A 21082-nucleotide genomic window follows, 5' to 3' on the forward strand; every position below is an offset into this window, starting at 1 on the left:
ATATATATATATATATATATATAACCCTCAATAGTGCAGAAGATAATTTTAATGGTTAGCTAGATAGACCTGTGGAAAGGCTTCTATAGAAGGTGGCAATTTGATTTAATCAGCCAAGGAATCTAGGGATTCTAAGAGAGGAAGCTGAAAAGGGAGTCTTCCATGTGTGGAAGGCAGCTGGTAAAGACATGGAGATGAAAGATTGAGCATCATCATCATATGTGAAAACCAAAAATTAGACCAATATGGTTAGACTCTAGAGTCTGAGAAAATACATAAAAAGACTTACCATAATATAGGTTGACATTATGGACAGATTTAAATGGCAAAGGATCTCATCTTTGATCTTAGAGGTAATAGGGAGTCCCTGTTGTTTACTTGGTAGGAAGAAGAGCTGGTGAATGAATCTGACAATCAATATTCTTGTTCCAGCTTTGCTACTTTGCTCTATGGCCTTGAGCAAGAAACCTTCCCACTTTTGTTCTCAATTTTCTCCTCTATAAAATGAGAGGGTTGGACTTGATGGTCTCTAAGTTCTATTTCAACACTAACAGTCTGCCAGCCTACAAGGGCCATTGCAAAGGTTTATTACTGAGTCAACAGGATGCTTACAGGAAAGACATTCTTTGATGATTGTCCTGGGAATCCAAAGAAATATAACTTCAAAAGCAACTGAAAAGTCTAAGTCACCTCTGCCCCTTTTGTTTTGAGTTGAGTAGTTTTGCTGTTTCCCAGCTTTGGAAGAAATCCACTGTGTAAGCACAAAGAAAATAGTTATTATTATTTTTCAAGAGGCTCTATGTCCTTGGCTCCTGCTCTCCCCATCACAGTCAAACATGTTCTATCTTGTTCCACATCATCCTTTCATGCGGCTCAGTTTATATTATCAAAAATCACTTTGGTGCTTTCCGTGTCAGCAAACGGTAGTTTGTCTGCTGTATCTTTTTGAGCAATCACTAAAGCTGAACTTGATAACAGACCTTTCTTTGATGCCAGATCATCTGAAAGGAGGATGAAAAGCAACGGGAATATTTTCCTCCTCTAGATCAATATGCCTTTAACCTCCCTTCACTCCCTCCATGGGGAAATATTTTTCTTCACCTCACTGGCAGATTCTTTCCTCCTACTCCCTCCTTTTTTCTATATCACTTCCTCCCTGTTTGTATTTAGAGAATTATAGAACATAGAATATTAGATTTGGAAGGGTCCTAGCCTCATGGTATTTTAGAACATAATAATATGGAATGCCAGAACTCAAAACTTCCTCAGAACTCACCTAGAGTGCCCAACCTTTATATAACCTATTAGATACCTGAAGTTCAAAGAAGTAAACCAAGTCAGGCTTCTAGGTTCCAAGTCCAGTACCCTTTGCAAAAAACCATGTTTTTCCTTCATGGGGACAATTACAAAGTGTGTAGAATGATGAGTTTGGTACTTCCCTTTCCATTAGGAGGACACAAGCATTCCCAGGAGTACTTGACGTAAATTCTGAGCAGTTAGTTGTCTAGGTCCAATTTCTGGCCCCATGCCTTGGAAAATTACATACTTTCTACCCACAAAGAACCTGAATTCTATCAGGAATGAAGTCAGAAATTAAACCTCTGCTTCTGATTTTTGCTAAGTAGGAGACCCTGAGAAAGCCAGTCAATGTTAGTATTACTCAGGAAATTCCCTAAGATTCTCTATTGAGTCATATACTGTCTGTGAAACACAATCAGGGGAGGGGTTTCCAAATCATGACTTAGTCACAAGTTTTGTTTTTTTTTGTTTGTTTGTTTTTGTATTCTTTAACCCTTTCATGAAGTAAGCTGGAAGGTACTGAATGTCTCAGCTAATGAGAACAGATTGTTAGATTAAAAAGTGAGCATTTGTACCTCATAAATCAACAAACTCCATAAGGATTTATTTATTGTTTCATTGATTGTCTAGACTCAAGAAAGTAATGAAGAAAACTGCATGATGCAGATTAAACTTAAGTGATATATGGCCATATGAGTATAGCTGTATCTATATGCATATAGATAGATATATTTGTATATATATATATATATTTATATATATATATATGCATATATATATATATTATACACACATACATATATATGTACACAGAGTCAAAGTCGAGAGTTCTTCCTGATTAAGATGGCGACAGAGTAAAAAGCAGCTGCTTAACCTCTCCTAACCAAAGCATACAGGACTCCTCAAGAAGACATAAAAACAAATCCAGAGTAACAAAGGGACCCCACAACAGGGCGCAGCATTGGAGGCACGTAGAATCGGGGCATTTCCATGCTATAAAGGGGTGAAACAGCTCTTACTAAAACATGAGCTGAGCAACCCCTTCACCCACACCACACCACCTACAGTGCCAAAGCCAGTCCACAAGAGTTAGAGCACGTTTGGGGCACTCATTAAATCCTTGGTAGCTACTTGGGGTCACCAGGGCCTGCTCCTGAGAGCAGCAAGACTTAAGACCCCAAGAGGCTAAAGAACACAAGCAGCCTTTGAACATAGACCCTGAGCACAGGCGCGAGTGAGGGTGCGGTCACAAGCCCAGACACGGATCTTGAGCCCAGGTGAGGACTCGGATCTTGAGTGCAGGAGTGGACCTTGAGTGGGGACCCAGTGCAGAGGGGTTCACAACTGTGGAAGCAGCACCCTGAGACTGTTAAAGGAGCCTCAGGCAGAGGAACAAGCAAGGGGACCACCAGGATGCTTGACCCTGAGAACAACTAGATCTGAGACCTCAGGAGTCTAAAGAGGGCAGATAGACTCTGAGTGTGAGGATAAACCTGAGAGGGCATAGGGCTAACAATGGCAAGCCAGAGACAAGAATCTAAAAAGAGAAAGATCATCAAGAAGAAATCTGTAACACTAGACAACTTTTAGACAGATAAAATCCAGACAAAAGAGCAAACAGCAGAGGAGAACAAACAAGTAATCATATCCAAACCTTCCCAAAATAATGAAAACTGGCCACAAGCTATTGAAGAGTTCAAATCTGAGATGATGAGAAAGATGGAAGAGATTTGGAGAGAGAAGTGGGAAATAGCTCAAAAGGAAATAAACAGGTTAGAAGACAGAGTCAAAGGTGAAACATCTACCTGGGGACTCTTATCTTACATAACCTTCACAAACTGAGAAACAGGAACAAACATGGACCTTAAAGTGCCATAGGAATTAGAGTTATCTTCATTGAAATCCTTCCTATTGTGATTATACTAAAAAGTATGAATGGCAAATCTTTGAACATTCAGTGAAACTGAAACATATTATGTTACAACGTGGCAAGTTGCTTTCATTTTTCCTTTCCTCTTGTGTCCCTATACAACTCCTTAGACTATTTGTCTCTCCAACTCCAAGTCTGTACCACACCAAACCTGTTTTCAGTACACTATCTGGTCATAAAGTCAGAAGATCACATCAGAAATGGAAAGTACATAAAAGAAAGGGTAATGGATATAGAACTGGAAAGATGCCAGAGGTCATCTAGTCTTATCCACTCTTCCATTTTGGAAAAAAAAGGCAGGGTGTCCAAAAAGTTTAGAGAAACAGTTAGTAGCCACATAACTAGTCAGAGATAAATAGGATTCCAGATTACGATATTAAGAAACAAATGATGAATGAAATGCTAGAAGTGTTGATTTCAACAATTCAACATTGATCTTCAATCTTTTTAGAGTTCCCACAGCCTTCTCTCTACATACACAAGGGGATGGTTAAAATTCTTAAATAAAAAGAGGGGAAGCCACCAGGAGCTTGACTAGATGTCTTTAAGCCCTTCATCAAAAATATCCCAATGTGCTCAATCCATGTCTAAACAAGAGCCAGGTGCTGCTGGAGATTAGACATTTTTGCAGATAAGCCCAGGTAATACAGTCTTCCCAGATAAGGGGAAATAATATGAAGATAGAGTGGCAGACAACAGACCTTGTCTATCTACAATCAGTTGTTTCCACAAAGTTTTATTCGTGCCTCAAGATGTTAGCTATATACCCATCATGTTTTGATCTCTTCTAGAATCCGCTTATTTAATTTGAATCTTAAGGTTTTTCTGAGTCTTGCTGTTGCCTGTACTTTGCATTTGTCTGCCCTAAAAATGGATAATTATCAGTTTCTTAATCCTTCCTTTGACTCCCTGCTTCAGTCAATTGCTTTATATCATTTATACTCAGTAAACTGGATTTTTAATCCTGTCTCTGACACTGATTAGTGCCATTAATATACACATACACTAATCTGTAACAGTGGACAAATCCTTTCTCTCTGGGCATCAGTTTTCTCATCTATAAAATGGACATAATATAATCTGTATCTGTTTTCCCTGTGTTAGAGAGGTAATGTGAAAAATAAATCAAATAATGTATATGATAGTAATTTACAAGCTGTCAAAGAATATAGAAGTAGCATGATCCAGTGACTAAAGAGCTGATTTCAAAATGCGGGGGGGGGGGGAGGGGGGTGATCGATTCAAGGACTGTCTGAGACATACTAGCAATATAAGCCTAAATAAGTCACCTAATATCTCTGTACCAGGGAACTCTCCAAGATTCTACATGCAGAGAAGTTATTGATCTGAATTAGTGGAAGGAATTTTCTCCTAAGTTATCTACACCAATAAAATCATCCAGAACCTACCTTTTGGGGAAAATTACATGCTCGAGTTCCTAGAGCCACATTCTATTAATTGATAGTTACTTATTCATCCCCTTCATCCAGGTTGCAAGGACTCTAGCCATAATCTAGATTCTGGACCTTTACTTCACTTCACCTTACTCCCATATATCCACCCTTTCCAGTTCTGAAGGAATAGTCAAATTACCTACTATTGTCCCTGAAGAAGGTGTGATCAGTCTATGGCTCCACTCATCATCTATGTGATTTTCTGGGTCAAAGTGTCCTTTCTAAGTCATGCCTCTCCTTCCTGTATTATTCATTAGAATATAAAGGATTCAAAAGCACACTTTTGTAATTTGCTTTGGCATTTGTATCCTCAACATGTAGCACTATGCTTGGTACATATTAAGAAATTAATTTTTTTATTCATTCATTCCAACACCACTCCTCCCACAATGTAGCATATGCATTTAAGGATGATTGCACCTCTTTCCTCAAAGAATTATCTGAGGGTCAGAAAAATCAGAGAGTGCCCAAATTTGAGTATAACCCAAACATTCCCTGAAAAGCAAAACTCAGGTCAAACTTTTTTATGAATTTAATATCTTCTTGTTAACTAGTTTTTTCTAGTACATATTTCTCTTTACAATTTTCTGGACCTTGGCCACTTCCTTCAACAGCCAAAATCCAAAGCCATGTAAAATCTGGAGTAGAGCATGCCAGTCACAATTCTAATTGCCCACAAGCAAATGAAATATTTTATTCAGGCCTCTTTGACCAACCTTACAGTTTATACCATTAACTTGCTTAGGTAAATCCCTAATCCTTCTTTAAAACCTCTCTGCCTTTAATCTCCTAAGCGAGCATGACAGAAATCTTTAGGAGATGTGTCCCCAAGTGTGATGTGACAAGTGCTGTACCTAATTCCAGGCTGGGATCTGTTGTATATTAATTCTACAACCTTAGTCAAGTAATTTCATTTTTCTGAGTCCAAATTTCTTCCTCTTTGTGTCACCTGTTGTCTAGGCCCTTGTTCTCAGCTCCTGTAGACCAGGTTTATGAATTGGAGGAACATGCTCCCAAAGCTAGGTGATAGGGTCTTCTTGCATTGTGGAACTCATTATTTACCTCTGTCTAAGAGTAGCTCTCAGGAGAAAATTTCTTAATAAAAGCATAAGTTTAAAGAATTTAAGTTTTCTCCAAAAACTCCATCTAAAAACATTTATTAAATGCCTAACTTTGTAGGTACTGTGATAAGCAATAGGTATTCAAATGATACAAAGAAATGTAATCCCTGCCCTCATAAGCTATAATGTAAAGGGGGGAAAATGACTGAAAAGAATTCAGGAAGGGGGATGGCACACAAAGGGATATCTACCATTAGAGCATCTTATTCTGTGAAATTGAAACCAGGCAGGGCAGCAAATGCAAAGTAGACAGAACTCTTCCTTCCAGCCCTCAAAACAGAAGAGAGAGGAAGTTGAGGGAGGTGGTGTCAGTCGAATCTTGAGTTAACAATGTGGTAATAAGTTTAGAAATAATATATAATGAAGCTAGAGAGATAGGTTTCTGTCGTGTTCCATAGGACTTTAAAGCTATCCAGAAAAATTTGTATTTTATCCTAGAGGCAATAAGAAATCAATGAGGTTGATTGAGAAGGAGACTCACATGGTCAGATCTGCACATCTATCTCAGGATTAATATTTGATCACCTGTAGTAAAATAAAAAGAGAGCCAAAGAGGCAGCTAGGAATTTGAGAACTAGTTTTAGACAAGTATATGTACAAATTTTGAAGTATGTGCAGCTTCCATACCTGGGAGGGCTAGAAGGAGGGAGAGAAAACTTACTTCACTCAAGGTAAATCAAGAAATGAATGAATGAAATGAAAAGGGTTTACTGTGTGCAAAGACTAGGAATATTAGCCAATATTCCCACTTTTTTCCCCTTATTTCCTGCTCTTACATTTTAATAGAGGTTAACAACTTAAGTGAGGTTTCAACTGCAATTCTAATGTAAAGGCCCAGTGATTCTTATAGTATAGAAGCAAAGCACATAAAAGCATATGTTTCTAATGTTGAACCATTTGACAATGCTAAGGGTTTTGATGCTGAACACTACATCATCTGGGTTTTCGATAGGTATGACTGATGGATGACTTAGAAGTTATAAGACCTACTTAGAAAATTTGTGCAGCCACATCTCCACAAAGATGTCACTGGACATTGTTTTTGGGGAAAGGGCTAGAAGCGAGACTTGTTATCTGATTGAGCAATTTTATTTCCAGACATCTTAGATTTATTTGACCACCAATGACAGTTGAAGGTAGTGACAGCAAAGAAAGGATAGTCCCAAATGATACACTCAGTGAAAAGGGAAAAAAGAGATAGAATAAGGTGTTTCTTGTTTAAGGCTAGTCTTCCTGTTTAGGGGAATATTTTCTTTAAAACACACCCTCCCATCTCCATCACCAGGTTGCAAGAGTCTCTGATTACATGCATGTTCTTTTGCCAGAAGCTAGAGTACACAGATCACAGGAAATTAATCAAGTGGGCATGCTTAGCTCATTATCACACACATGTAGTAAGGGAACCAAAAAACTGGCTGGAAATCCTAGCCATGAATCTTTTTGCAGTAGGCTAGAGTATGATCCTGGACAGAATAAATGCTCCATGGGCTCATGTAAACTGATTTGGTACCAGTTCTGATATTCAGTATATTATTATGTTCTTTTTTCTAACAGATTGGTTTCTGGGGAGAGGTTGGGGTTGCAAGCATTATTACCTCATTCCAAGTTGCAATATCTAAATTTTAAGATTCCTTCTAGCTCTGATATGTGCTCTATTGTCCTTTTGGCTCTAACATTTGGGTTTCACTTTTTCCTGTTAGTTAAAGAGACATTTTAAGGTCCTTTTCAAGGAGACAAATGTGGAAGTCCTTGATTTCCACGCCTCTCTTCTCAGTGGGCTGCATTTGAGCCTCCTCCAGGATGATTTTCTTTTTTCCTCTCCAAATGGGCTTCCAAATCCAAGTTTCCTTCTATAGCAAAAACCTAAATGCCCTTTGGCTTCCTTTGCTCTCTGCTTGGAAAATGATGAAAAAACGAAATGGCAAACAGGAACAGATCTTCTCAGACCAACCTTGGGATGCAGGTGAGCCAAGCTTCTCTGCATAAATCAGAACACTGGCAAAAGTTTCATTAGCTACAGCCCAGAGAGATGGCATAACAAATGGATCTGCCGTGCGATGCAGATGATGCATCAGCAGCAGCAGTTCATTTTACCACCATTAATTTTGTAAGGAGACAGAAAGGGCCATTTAAAGAGAAACACCAACATTTTATTGGGGAATTCGGGGTTGTTCTACTATAAAGTGATGAGATGTCTATATTTTGCCTTAGGAAGAAACACATATATACATGCACTGTTGTTCTTTGGACATCTTCAGTCATGTCTTACCCTTTAAACCTTGTTTAGGGTTATCTTGGCAAAGGTGCTAGAGACGTTGGCCATTTCCTTTTCTAACTCATTTTATAGATGAAGAAATTGAGGCAAACAGGGTTAAATGACTTGCTTAACCTCATGTAATCTTATGGCCACAAACACACACACACACACACACACACACACACACACACACACACCCCTGAGTTTGAACTCTGGCTCTATTACTTACTATTTATCTACTTAATAAGTCATATCACCCATCTGGATCTCAGATTTTTGTTGTTGCTTTCATCTGTATAATGAAGGAGTTGGACTAGATGACTTCTGAAGTCAATTCTAATTCTAAATTCATCATTTATCATATGACAGACCTATTAGAGGGGTAATAAGGGAGGTGAAGTAAGATTTTAGGTAAGTGACTTGCCACTTTGTAGATGATTTCATATTCTAAAGTTCCATCTAGTACTAACTTTTCATGCTATAGAGTTCTGTTTAGGTCTAATAGTATAGTAATAATTATAACATTAGATGACAAGTATATTTTGCTCTCATTTGACTTAATTTTCACATCAGCTTCATGAGGTAGGTGCTATTATTATCCCTATTTTTTAGATGAGGAAATTGAAGCTAACAGATTACATGGCTTTCTTGGATTCACGTGGTTTGAAGTATCAGAGGTAGCATTTGAACTTGTCTTTCTGACTGAGTCTAGCACTCTATCAACTAACTAACCTATCTGTCTCTATGCTCTTTTTCAATGCTGACTCCGTAAGGTCTAAATCTCAGCCAACTCATCCAACTTGTTACTGTTTTGTGAGTCTTAAGTGACCATGTCTCAGTCCTCCTTAGCTCTATCTGTTTTGTGTTTATAGGTATCCTAAGAAAGGAAGCTCTCCATTCATAGGTTAGACATCTGAATATTTTCCTTTCTTATTTATTTTTTTTCTCCTTTTCTAGAAGGGGAAAAAAGTTGGGGCTGGGGGACCTGCTTTGCATAAGCAAGACATATGGAGTAGCGTTGGCATACAGCAATCTGGTTGATGAGGATTGGCCTGACTATTCTCACCCTCCCCTGCTGCCATCTGCCGCTGGGAGGCACGCCCCCCCCAATCTGCCAATTGGACTGTAAACACACCATTATTGAGCCTGGCCCAATATAGCCATAATCTTGGATTGAGAGAAGAGAGGTGAGAAGGGAAGAAGTTGGGATCAAAGGCTCTCAGGGCTTAAGAGAGAAACTTTGGATAATCTAAATGTGTAAGATCATAGTATTTTGGAACTAGAAGGTCATTTAATCTAATGTAATTTTATAGATAATGATAGATGAGGAGACAGAATAATATAGAGAAGGGACAGGACTTCTAGGCTGGGAGTCAAGAGGACTTGATTCTAGTTTAGGTACCTTTAGGGCCTTCCTACCTCCTTAGAGAGAAAGAAGTGGCTATAAGCAATATGCCATCAACAGTTGTAAAATAAATAGGATTGCAACGTAATGAATTAATTTAGGGCACTGTTAGACATATAACATGCTGTATTAGAATGGGTACTGAAGGACCTTGGATTCAAATTCTGGCTCTACAATACACTAACAATGGTGACTTCAGGCAAGTTCCTTTTCTCTGTTATAAAATGATGCAGTGAGACTATATTTGTATAATATCCCTCTCTATGTCTGAATCTATGATGTTCTTGCCTTTCTTGCCTTTGATTTACCAAAGTCTGTTTATGCAAGAACTAACTCCTCTTCTTTCTTGCTTACTCCAGTTCCCTGTGCCTTTGACTTCTTCATCACAGGGATAACAATTAGTTATAATTCTGAACAATGTACTTAGAGAATTGTAGAAATTACAGAAAGGGAAGTAGGAAATTGAGGTGATTATATTACAACCCTAATTTTTCCCCAATCTCTCTAGCTTTGAACCAGGTTCTTTGACATGTATCTTTTTTTTAGAATTATATTTCCTCCTAAAAGGGAAAAAGATGACACAGGCTTCAGGGGACACACTGAATGTTACAAGTCCCAGACTTTGAAGAGATCTTAGATGTGTAGTCCAACCTGTACCTAAATATGAATTATCTCCATTAATATTCCCTGGCAAGTGTTCATCAACTTAAAAGCTTCCATTAATGGAAAAACATCTTCCTTCTCAAGAAGACCATCATAACTTTGAACAGTAATAGTTATATTCACAGAGATTCCATGGGGTGAGTTCAAAGAGGGGAAAATGAGTTTTCGTGGTCGAGTGAAAAGGGCAAGGGGTTTAGTCAGAGAATCTGAGTTTGGATCCCAGCTCTTCTTTTTTACCTGTATGATCTTGCAATCTCTTTACATTAGAGAGTCCCAGAATTCAGATTTAATGATCTTTTCCTGTTCATAATCTCTAACTCTGATATATTATGATGTTCTTCCATCTATAGAACATACCCCATATTCTCAGGATAATTTCCTAAATGGTAAAAGGTAACTTGGCTTTTCTATCCACTTGTGCCATTTCCTGGGATTCATCATTGTAAGAAGGTGACTTTGAGCTAATAAGTTTTTGTTAACAGGAAATAAACTCTAATAATTCTGAACAAACTAGAAAGGCAGTGAAAGATGGACAAAGTATGTCTATCATCAGCAGACCTGCCCAGCTTAGATTGTAGAGGTTAGTTGCAAGAGAGCTAGCCATGGGACAATACAGTTCTTTTCTTTTTTTCTAGGTGCAACAATGCACCAAAACTGCCTACTAAAGCATCGAAGGGCTTTGATTTACATCATCAGAGTGGATAACAGCATGGATGCAATCACAAATACTAGAAATATTAAAGTTGTGATGCTACTTCTAACATTTCTAGTACAATACTAAACAGTAGTGGTGATAATGGGCATCCCTGTTTCATTCCTGATCTTATTGTAATGGCATCTAACTTATTCCCATTGCAGATGATACTTACTGATGTTTTAAAATAAATACTTTTCATTATTTTGAGGAAGGGCCCTTTTATTCATATATTTTCTGGTGTTTTCAATAGGAATGGGAGTTGTATTTTGTCAAAGGTTTTTCTGCATCTATTGAGATAATTACATGATTTTTATTAGTTTGGTTGTTGATATGGTCAATTATGCAGATGGTTTTTCTAATATTAAACTATCTTTGAATTCCTGGTATAAATCCCACCTGATCATAGTGGATAATCCTTGTGATAACTTGTTGTAGCCTTTTAGCTAGTATTTTATTTAATAGTTTTGCATCTATGTTCATTAAGTTTATTGGTCTGTAGTTTTCCTTCTCTGTTTTTGATCTTCCAGACTTGGGAATCAGTGCCATATTCGTATCATAAAAAGAATTTGCTAAGACTTCTTCTTTGCCTTCTTTGTCAAATAGTTTGTAGATATTGGGATTAATTTCATCTTTAAATGTTTGATAGAATTCACTTGTGAATCCATCTGACCCTGGTGACTTGTTTCTTAGGGAGTTACTTGATGGGTTGTTAAATTTCTTTTTCTCATATGGGATTATTTAAGCATTCTATTTCCTCTTCTGTTAATTTCAATAATATCTTCTGACAATTTGTGATCCATGTTCTCCCCTTCTTTTCCCCTCCTTCCCCTTCCCCAAGACAGTAGGCAATATGATATAGGTTGTATGTGTATTATTATACAACATATAATTCCAAGTCTATCATATTGTGAAAGAAGACATATCTATTGCTTACACTAGAGAAAAATTCATTGAGAAAATAAAGTGAAGAATGATATGCTTCAATATACAATCAATTCCTTTTATAACAGAGAATTTTCCTTTTCATCACAAACCCCAGGGAGTTGTGCAGGATCTCACAGTCATTTACAAATGATCATTATACTTCATTGCTCTTACTGGTTACAAAGTTCTCCAGATTCTGCTCACTTCACATTACATCACTTCATATAAGTCTTTCCAGTTTGTTTTTCTATGATCATCTCATTCATCATTTCTTATGGCATAACAGTATTCCAGTATAATCATATACCACAACTTATTTTGCCATTCTCCAATTGATGGACATATTTTCAGTTCCCAGTTCTTTGCCACCCAAAACAAAACAAAGAGCTGCTATAAGTATTTTTGTACAAGTACATACTTTACCCCTGTCTGATCTCTTTGGGATATAAACCTGGTAGTGGTATTGCTGGGTCAAAAAGTATGTAGTTTTATGGCCTTTTGGGCATGCTTCCAAATTTCTCCCCAGAATAGTTATATCAGTGCACAGGTCCACCAGCAGTGTATTAGTGTTCCAATTTCTTCACATTCTCTCCAACATTTATCATTATCCTTTTTTGTCTTAATAGACAATCTGATATGTTTTATAGCTATAATTTCAAGATACCTCAATGAGAGAAAAGTTCTAGTTGAATGGAAAAGATCACAGATGGTATTATTATGCCACATCATTAACAAAATGGCTAACAAAACCATTAACAAAGAAATTAACAAAAATGAGCAAAAAAAGCGACTAAGAAGGAATCAGTAACTATTGACCCACATTCCTAATTTTCTCCACTGTAAAACTTTTATAAGAATTGCCTATACAAATGTCTAAGGAATTCTCAGATAAAGGAATGGAGCAGAGCTCATCTTCTTAATCACATAATTGAATGAAAGGTATGTGTTTATTGTTGGCTTATTACTTTAAAAAAATCACCTCACAGAGGAAAATTCAGCCATGATACGTTGTCTCCAATGTTGTATCTTCTATGCATATATTAAAATCATATATAATTCCCTGACATATGTATCCACATAGATAACTTTTTAATGGTTTGCATGTTAATAAAATCAAGTGAGAGGAGACATGCCAATCAATAGTTTTCATGTTTCCTGGGTACTCACAAAATATTAAAATTATTTCAATAGTGTTGTAAACTAGTCCAACCATTCTGTAAAACAATTTGGAACTATGCCCAAAGAACTGTAGAATTAAGTATATACTTTGTCCCAGAATTACCACTACGAGGTCTGTATCCCAAAGAGAGAAAAGAAAAGGAGATAGGACTCATAGTGGCTCTTTTTATGGTGGCAAAGAAATAGAATTCAAAAGCATGCTCATCAACTGGAGAATAACTGAATAAATTGTAGTACTTGATTGTGTGATGGAATACTATTGTACTATAAGAAATGATGATGAGGATGGTTTCAGAAATAAAATAGGAAGAAATGAATTGATGCAGAGTGAAATGAGAAGAACCAGGAGAACATTGTACATAGTAAGAGTAGTATTTTAAGGATGATCAACTGTGAAAGACTTACCTAACTACTCTGATCGAGACAATTATCCAAAACTGTTACAAAGGACCCATGATTAAAAATGCTATCCACAACTAAAAAAAAGAAGTATTGAATTCTGCAATCAGACTTAAGTATATACTTTTTTCAATTTTTTGACTGTTTTCTTTTGCAATGTGGCTAATATGGAAATAAGTTTTGAATGACTTCACATGTATAACCAGTATTAAATTGCTTGTCTTCTCAAGGAGGAGGTAAAGGGAAGAAGAGAATTTGGAAATAATTTTTTAAATAATGGTTAAATTTTTTACATATATTTGGGATATATTTAACAAAATAGTTTCAAAATATTTTAAAAGTTCTCAAGTAAAGTATTTAACTTATTAAATATGGTTTCTTTGGATAACAAAAAATATCACATGTTCAACAGAATACCTTTAGTCCCTTGTGAACATAGTACTTCTTTCTCATCTTTGCTACACAGAATAAGGTATTGTTTTAAGGCTTTACTTACATGTCATCTCTTTCATGTGTTCTTTCCCTTTCTTATTGGTACTTTCCTTCTTCAATTTTTCTTATACTATATTTAGAATGATACAATCAAAGATTCACAACCATAAGGGATCTCAAATTTCATCTTGTCCCTACATTTTATAAATGAAGAATGTGAGGCCGAGAGAGGTTAATTGAACTGCCTAAGGTACCATAGTTAGCAAATAACAATATTGGAACTTTTGATTCAAAATCCAAATTATTTTCTATTATATTACACTACTTTTCTTATTTTTATAGAGATATAACCTTCTCTTGGCCTCCCCACACTTCAACACATCCTCCACTCAAATGTAAGCTCCTTAGGGACAAAGACTGTTTCATTTTTGTCATCATATCCCCAGATTCTGGCAAGTATCCTTGAATATAGTAGATATTTAATAAATGTTTGTTGAATTCAACTGAATAAAGAGACATGGTTGGTCTACAATCTGTACTGAAGAATAAAGTATCCATGCTGATAATATTATTAATCTACTGAAGTGTGGAAGAGCCCATCTTTTATATCTTTTGTTAGACTCTTCTGAGTTATGCTTATACAAAGTCACTGCCCATTCACATTTTGAACTCAGTTTCCCATATACATGTCAAACTCATAATTTCCAAATGTGAACACATTATCTATCCCTCACTCTATCCTTTACTAACTGCCCTAATTTGTCTAAGGGCTCTACTAATTCCAGTCACCTAGATTCAAACTTGGAGTTAGCCTCAACTCCTTTCTCTTTTGACTCTGTCCCAATTAGTTGCTACATTTTATCAATTCAGCCTCTATAAAATTTCTAAAATCCATCCCCTTCTCTAGCTGACTACTTTCCTAGCTCAAGCTCCCATAAATCTCATTTAGATAATTTTAATAACTTCTGAACAAGCTTCTTAACCTCAAGTCTCTCCCTTCTTTACCACATGACCATAAAATTGATATTACTAAATAACAGGTTTAACATGTCATTCCCATGCTCAAAGAGCTCCATTAGCTCATTCTTTAGGATACAATACTAATTCCTCTGCCTGGCTTCTGAAGTCTTTTGCAATTGGGGTCCAATTTATCTTTCTACATATATTTCACTTTACTTTCCACCATACATCCCTTTCTCCCACCAAACTGGACTAAACGATACCACGTATGCCTCTGATCTTTTTGCTTGATTGACATCCCCATGTTCCTAATGTACACCTCTCTTATTTCTACATTATATAATTTTTAGCATCCTTAAAGTTTAATATCAAGTATCACCTCCTAGAGGACACTTTCTAGGTAGATTGCTACTTGCTAATAGAAGATGACTTTGATTGCCTCCTAAGAAAATTACTTTGATTGTACTTTGCATATATTATTTATTTATCTGTGATTTTCTTAAATAAAATGCGGTTTCTTATGAGGACTCTTTCACTGTCATCTTTGAATCCCCAGAACTTAGCCCATTATCTGGCACATAATATTGCTATTCAATGTATGTGTATTGAAGGAATGAAAGAAAGCATCATACAATATTTTCATACAATAACTAGATTCATTTTTATCATCATCTGGTAATTTTTCTCACGTCATAAAACATTTACTACTAAAGATCTTTGAGTTTTAAAGTAGCAAAAACAATAAGACTTATAGTATTCTTTTTTTCTCAATGCCCTACATGTTCCATCCTTGGTTGCTTCTTTCCCAGCCACTAGGCTATACTACTGGAGTTACAATGAATCTCAGGTTGCAAGTGATAAAACAAAATATAGTAACGAGGTATTTTTTGCCTTTTTTTTGTTTTGCTTTGTTTTTTATCAGTTAAGGAAAATTTTAAGTGCAGTTTAGGGTGGGAAAATATATGCCAAATAACTTCTAAGGCCTTTTCCAGTTCTAGGATGATATGATTTTATGATCCTTACTGTTCAGGAAAAAAGAGTATTGTCTAATGGTGGAGTTAGGACTTGGTGATGGAGATACAATGCATTCAAGGAACTTTGACATGCTCCCCCACCCCCAGGCTTCCAATTCTCCATCTGTAAGGTGGAGATGGATAAAATGGTTAAATTACTGATCTCACCCAGCATGAAGCATCATTACCTTTCTAGATGGAAAGTTCAGCAAAGTCCTCTGAGAGGATGCACCAGACAAGAAGCGAAAATTTCACACCTGCTCTGCACATCAGGAACGCCACATATAGCGATGGTGTCTCTCCAGAGGGCATGGGACTGATAGACTGAGTGGGAGGTTGAGAAATGAATCAAAGCCTGATTGATGCTAAGGTTTAGAGAAGCACTCAAGCTGCTGGGCTGACTCTTCAGGCTTCCTGGGAGCTGCCAAACTTATCGAGCCTTAAAAGGCTCCTAGGGACAGAATTTCTTAAGATAAGACTGGGCTTCCAGAAATGGTGGACATGTCTTCTGATGTGGCGGAAATGAATCTTTTAGCAAAATGATGGCAGCCTAGGCAGGAAGGAGGAAAGGATGCTGTTGGGTGATAGTGACTTGATAGAATTTCCATATAAGGTGTGGGCAAAGATTTGCTTCAATATTCATGTCATTATTTCTTAGTCCATTTCACCTCATGACTGAATAATATAGCCACAGTCTTGAACATCTTTCTCTTGAGGGGCTGCTAAGGTATTTTAGACATCTTGAAGAGCAGTGTAATGTGATGGAATCAGGACTGGGAGAGAGGTCAGAAGACTTGGGCTAAAGTACTAACATTACTTCTTACACAGCAAGTTATTACTGTATTCAAAAAGTTCCCTTAACTTCTCTGAACCTGTTTCCTCATCTGTAAATTGGGTCTAACAATATATGGACTACCTATATCACACAGCTGTCATAAATATAAGTGAAAAATATAATTCAAAGACCCACATAAATTTAGTTATTATGAATATAACCCCCTAACACACATATAAGCACATATTGTTGCCATGCTATCTTTTCCATCTTCACTTTACAGATGAAGAAATGGAAGCTGGGAGTGGAGGGTTAAGGTCCCTTGACAGTATTATATTTCCATCCAAAGATAGGTCAGGCACCAATATTCTAAATATAGTAACTCACAAAATACTCACTATTTTTCTCTTTTTTCCCCTCTCCTCTCCCCTCTTTATCAGTCCTTCTGTTTTTCTCTCTTTTCATCTCTTTGTCTCTCTCATATTCATGTAAACACATACATACCCTCACATACACCCAGATCTTAATAATGATATATACAGATAGATTACATTTTAATACCACATATAAATATATTGTCATGAATATATAGTATATTTTAATAAAAGTCACAAATATATATTATATATAACAATTCATATGTTTATATAAAAGTGTGAACACACACTTGTTCACTCACAGTTACACACACTCAAGGACAGGCATATACATAAAAACAAAGCTTGAAGTTGTGACAAGAGCATCAATTTGAATAAGAAGACCTGGATTTGAATTCTGTACGTACAACCTACCACCTTTATGATCTTATCACTTCCCTATCTCTAGCTAACAGGTGATTGGAATTTAGTTATTATGAATGGTTTGAATTATATCTGAAGGGTTTGAATTATATAATTACCTTCAGTATTTTATAATTCTACTCTTTTAATACTATGAAAAAAGATAAGCATTTAGAGTAAAACATACATATACACATTAGTTATAGTCAGTCATAAACATAAACACTCTCTTTTTTGAGAAGAGAAAATAAGTCATTTATAAAACTAGGAATCTGTATTATATTCTGGATTTATCTTGTGGAAACAGCTATGTGGTTCAGTGGATAGACTACTGGGTCTGAAGTCAGAGAGGTTCATCTTCCTCAGTTCAATTCAGGCCTCAGACACATACTAGCTATGTAACCCTGGGAAAGTTACTTAACCCTCTTTGTCTCAGTTTCCTCATCTGTAAAATGAGCTCTAGAAGGAAATGATAAGTCACTCTAGTACCTTTACCAAGAAAACTCCAAATGGTGTCACAAAAAGTCAGACATACTGAAACACAAAAATTTATCTTATATGTAATGATTTATGTATATGTTATCTCTTCTATAAGAATATAAGCTCTTCAAGGGCAAGGTCTATTTTTTCTTTTTAATTTCTCTTCCCAGAACTTCACAGTACTTGCCATATAACAAATGCTTGATAAATGCTTGTTGCTTGATTATTAGCCCCATTTTACAGAGGCAGAAATGTAGGCTCCAAATAGTTCTACAACTAAGTCAGGAATCTCCAGTTTCTTCATTGACTTTGAATTTTTTATTTTCCCTACTCTACCTAAATTTTCCCTAGATATTTTGGACCTCTTCCCACATGTCATCTAACACAATATGAAGACACTAAATATAAAATACTTTCTGTGGATAAGGATTGAGTGATATACTGTAAAAGTCATGGTTCTGGCACTGATTTTCTATGTGACCCTGAGCAAGAGATTTCCCTTCTTTGGACCTCATTTTCCTCATATTTCAAGTGAGAGGATGGGACCCTTGTCCAAGAACAGGGGTATAGCAGCCTCTCTACAAAAAATTCATACTGTCCTGTCATAGTCTATGAGCAAATAAGTAGCAATGATTTTTATTTACCCAGCACAGACAGTGGAAAGCATTGTGAAGCCTTCTGAGAATCAGAATGGGTTCCAGGCCTGCTGATAATGACACAGAATTGGAAGGAATTTGGTGAGGGGCAAGGAGGAAAAGGGATATCAGAGGGAGACACTTGTTTCTGGTGGCCCCTTTGCCAAGCTCACCCCCACTCAGCAGTTCCCTTAATTCCTCCAGCCAAATATTCCAGTGTTTTCCATTGGCAATCTCCTTCTTCTTCTTAATCTGGACACATACCTCAGACATAAATCACTGTCAACCTGGATAAATGCTGGCCTGTAAGTGCTGTAAGTACTAATGACAGCATCCATCACCAGGTGAACCACTCCATATTGAGGCAGCTGACGCCATGCTCCCCACCATATGGACAGAATTCACTCTACTGTGTCCCCATACCCTCAGCGACACTCCCTTCTTTCTTTCTCCTCCCTGCCTTCCAACCATGCAGGAGAGGAACAGCTGGTATGGTAGAAAGAGCCAATAATCAGGGGACCCAAGCTCTAGTCTCTGATCTGCCACAAAATGTGTGACATTAGGCAAGTGGCTCCCATTCTCTGTAAAATAAAAGTGGAGAACTATATGACCTCCAATATAATTTCCTGTTCTAATAGAGACAACTTCTCTAAAAGCCAAGGTACCAGGTTAAAAGTAAAAGAAAAAGTTTCTCAATGAAATTGCAAAAGAATAATATCTAGAATTTGTACGACTTGTTGTTGGTCCTTCATTTTTCAAGAGGACCAGTAACATCAGGGAGTAACATTTTGACTTGCCCCTGAATTGTATTCAAGTAAGTCAGGGTTGCACAAAGTCATCAGCCTCATTTTCTCTTCCAGAATAGTGAAAGTCTAGTTGTAAGACAAAAGTCAGAAAGATTAGGTATGGCCCAGGATGCAGTGGGGAACTTGGCATCTTCCATATCAGACCAAGCTATCAGTGCTCCATAGTGCCAGCTTTAGCTATCTCCGTGGCCATCAGGAACAAATTATTTGCATCCACCCATTCTACCATGGGAAGTCTTCACATGCTTGGGGTAAACACCCCTCTGACTCTCTGAGAGGTTTATAGTCTGTTGGTTATCCTCAAACTGGTTTAACCCATCTGCCAATGGGGGATGACTACGGAGCATATAACTTCCTCCTTAATTACCTTAGTAATCTCACATGATCAGCTTAATAAGTCTGTGAGGCAGGGGAGGCAATTATTTTTCTATCAGTACATACTATATCATCCTCTTGATCAAGAAACTTCAATGTCTCCCTACTACCCTTAGAATAAAATGCAAACTCCCTTGGCATTTAAAACACTTTACAATCTGGCTTTATCCTCTCTTTGCATCAACATTTCACATAACTTCCAGTAATGTTGCATACATACATATATACATACATACACACACACATATATATGTATATATATACATATATATGTATTTCCAAGCTATGAGTAGACTATGTATTATTCTCAGCCCCCACCCCCATTGAGCAATGCACATTTTCCAAGCCTGCTGATAGGCATGTCATTCCCCCCAAACCCCTAATCCTGACCCCTCCCTGCTTTTGCTGGGTTGTGCCCCTGAGTATGCTCCATTTATGCTACAAGTGTCATAAGCTGTTGTCATACTATTTGCTAATTGGGTAAAACTTCTATACTAAGCTATAGGTGTTATAAGTTGTGTTTATACTATTTTCTAAAATAAAGTAAAACCTTTTCATTAACTCATAATTTTTGGCTAACAAGTTTCTGAAGGGAAGATAGGGAAAGGGTGTGGAGGATTAGTGGTTAAACTCTATAAAACCCTGGGTTCAGAGGTGTGTAAATGAAATTAACTCTAGCCCATTCATAGTCAAAAATCTACTTGCCCTAGGCATCTAGATTACTTCATCCCCACCTCCCTCAGGGGGAGTGGAGATAGTTGATCACACGTGACAATAAGTATCAAATCAAGAACAAGGGACTGACCTTTGGGCAGTCCAAATCAGTGTAGAGGCTGCCATTGGTCCACTTGAATTAGAGGTGGACCCACAGGAAGTGAGGAGAGATGCTATCTCTTTAAATATGTGGGTTACAACCTGGTAAAGTGAGTTCATGAGTGGAAGGGGTTCAGAATTTCAAGAGTTCGGGGGTTCCGGCTTTGGACTTGGGGCTGAAGGTGCTCGGCTGAGACCTCAGAATGCTTCTACTCTGTATTGTCACGTGGGTAAGTTAGGCTGACTTCCTTGGCCTACCTTGGCGTTTCTAGACTCTGCCTTACGTAGGTTTATAGCCTCTCTGATTTCTAAAGTCTTGTGGCTTGTAATCTAGTTTAATTAGTCCTTTAAGTCTCTCTCTCAGTCCAGGCCAGGCCTGGACTGGCCTCTCCCTCTCTCTATTTGCCTAGCTTTTACCTTCCTAATTGTAAATAAACAACCTTAAACTGGATGCTGACTTGGGTCTATTTTAATTATGGAATCAATCTGAATGGTTGATTCCTGGCGGCCACATTTTAAATACATATCTATAAATACCTAAAATCTCCCTCTTACAGAGGGTACATTTTGCCCCAAACCTGAAGGTAATGCCCCTTCTCATGAGAAAGAAATAAAAGCTCTGTCTTTTCTTCTCATACCTTCTGACTCCAACTTTCCATTGCAAGGAGGTGATCTCCACCACTGTC

This window comes from Gracilinanus agilis, chromosome 2 (genome assembly GCF_016433145.1).
Source record: "Gracilinanus agilis isolate LMUSP501 chromosome 2, AgileGrace, whole genome shotgun sequence".
Classification (NCBI taxonomy): domain Eukaryota; kingdom Metazoa; phylum Chordata; class Mammalia; order Didelphimorphia; family Didelphidae; genus Gracilinanus; species Gracilinanus agilis.